Source organism: Echinops telfairi, unplaced genomic scaffold (assembly GCF_000313985.2).
Source record: "Echinops telfairi isolate 266 unplaced genomic scaffold, ASM31398v2 ScPeMD7_23;HRSCAF=83, whole genome shotgun sequence".
Taxonomy (NCBI): domain Eukaryota; kingdom Metazoa; phylum Chordata; class Mammalia; order Afrosoricida; family Tenrecidae; genus Echinops; species Echinops telfairi.
In genome coordinates this window covers 19,140,991-19,143,760 of record NW_022103920.1, presented here as the reverse complement: position 1 = coordinate 19,143,760, position 2,770 = coordinate 19,140,991, and positions in this window count along the sequence as shown.

The following is a 2,770-nucleotide window of genomic DNA, read 5'->3' as shown; positions in this document are numbered from 1 at the left end:
TACACATCTATGCTTATACCTCTGTCCATAACTTTGTTTCCTAGATCTTTCCTATTTCCTTTACGCTCCTCCTGCACCAACATCATGCATACTAATAATTCCTCTGAGCTAGATTGCTGTTGCTCAGACACTCTCCCAGGATCTCTATGTCCTCCTATTTATTGATTTTAATTCCCTAGTTGTTCCCCTGTGTGTTGTGTTGTTTGCTCACCGCTCCTTCCCCAACCTCCTCCTCCCAGCAAGTCCCTCTGGAACCTTTGGTCCTGTTGCTTTCCCCTTGAGCTTGCTCCCCTGCCTATCTTATGTAAGTAGACAAACCATCAACTCGAACTTATTAAAGCATGTGCATATGCTCTCTCTGAGATCCTGAGGTCAACTTCTTTTGACATACAGCACTCACTACCTTTAGGTGTCTGCTTGAGAAGAGGTGGTGGTGGGACACAGAAAGAGAGGGCGAGATGGACCTAGAATGAGCGTGAGTGTTAGAGAGTGAAAGAGCAAGAAAAGAGAGAAAGTCCAGAGAAGCATCCTAGCAGTATCTTGATGTTTTCCTGTGCTGATTTCAAAATGAACTCTACTATAGCTAGGATACCTTGAAATGTACTGATCTTTGTATCCCTTGTGTATTAATAGGAAAAGAAACATTCTTCAAACAGACACTGTTGTTCCAGTCCTCCAAGGAGAGGCTGTTCCTATTCCAGATAGGTCATTTCTTTCCCTGAAACTATTTTGTAAAACAAAAAGGCAAAGAAAGCAGGAGGTCTCTGAGCACCCCCTGCTATGTCACTCACATCCCTCTGAGCCACTGGGCCTGCTCCCACTTCCAAGCCTCCTCTGACAAGGACCAGTGATCCAACAGTACATCACATTTCATCTGGCTGCTGAAAAGATCATTTGTTCATTCATTTAATCACCGCTTTTGCAAGTCGTATAATTGGATGAAGACAAACAAAACCTGGACAACTTACGAGGCAAGACCTCCGAATGTAATTAGTAGCGATTTCTGGATTATGCTGTGTTCCTTCTCCATCTGCATCCCTTCTTTTCTATTGCCCCGCGACATAAAAGACATTGAATTATAGTTCAGATTACTGATACCTCTACTTCTCTTGGCAAAAGGAGGACGGCGTTGTATTCATCTCTTTACAATGTGGCAGGGTGGATGGGGAGGGGTAGCTGATGAGAACATGGGAAGTATTTCAGCCCAGCTTTCTGTAACTATTCTTATTATCTAAAACCTGGTAAAAGCATTTATTCATGCAACCCACAACACATTTGTTCTTTAACAATATTATAACAATCCCTTGTTATCTCATTTATGCAGAAAGTTAAAGTGCATTCTTATTATCACTTATCAAAAGACTCTGATGTCTAGTGGAAAAGTTAATAGAGCAATATGAGATTCAATGGTACCATGTGATTCTCATGGGACAGGCTTTGGGGCATCATGAAGTATAAATCTTAAAATGAGATATTATTTTAGTTATCAAGTCCTGCTCTAACAGAAACAGCCATGGCTACTGGTTTCAACAAAAGGAAAGGTATTCTCTCATAGTTTAGAAAGCTAGAAGCACACATTCAGCAGGGCTGTTCTAGGAGAAGACTCTCACAGTCAATTCTGAAGCAAGGTCCTTGTTCAGTAAGCGTCTGCTTCCAGGTTTCTTAGAGATCTTTCAGGTGTCTTGGTTTTAAGATCCCATCCCATGGGTCTAGGAGATCCTTTTTTTTTAATTTTTAATTTAAATCATTTTATTGGGGACTCATACAGCTCCTATGACAATCCTTACATACATTCCTTGTTTCAATCACATATGTACATATGCTGTCATGTCATCATCATTTTCAAAACATTTTCTTTCTACTTGAGCCCTTGGTATCAGCTCCTCATTTTCCCCCTACCCTGCCCTCCCTCCTTTCCTCCCTCCCTCCATCATGAACCCTTGATAATTTATATATTGTACTTTTTTTTCCCCATCTCTTACACCACCAACTGTCTCCTTTCATCCACTTTTCTGTTGTCCATCCCCCTGGGAAGGTGTTATATGCCCATCATTGTGATCGGTTTCCCCTTTCTCCCCCCATCTTCCCTTACCCTCTGGGTATTGCTTCTCTCATTATTGGTCCTGAGGGTTTTATCTGTCCAGATTTCCTTGTCTTTCCAGCTCTTATCTGTTCCCGTGTACATCCTCTAGTCTAGCTGAATTGGTAGAATTGAGGTCATGATAGTGTGTGAGGGGAGAATTAAAAAACTAGAGGAAAGTTGTGGGTTACATTGGTGCTATACTGCACCCTAACTGGCTGGTCTCGTCCTTGTGACCCTTCTGTAGGGGGACGTCCAATTGTCTACAGATGAACTTTGGGTCTCCACTCGCACTTCCCCTCATTTACAACCATGTGATTTTTTGTTCTGAGTCTTTGATGCCTGATACCTGAACCCATCAACACCTTATGATCACACAGGCTGGTGTGCTTCTTCCATGTGCATTTTGTTGCTTCTCAGCTAGATGACTGCTTGTTTATCTTCAAGTCTTTAAGACCCCAGATGCTATATCTTTTGATAGCCAGGCACCATCAGTTTTCTTCATCACATTTGCTTATACACCGATTTTGTTTTCAGTGGTAGTATCAGGAAGGTGAGCATCACAGAATGCAGGTTTATTAGAACAAAGTATTCTTTTTTTTTTTTAACATTTTATTAGGGGCTCATACAACTGTTATCCCAATCCATACACACATCAATTGTGTAAAGCACATTTGTACATCGTTTCTC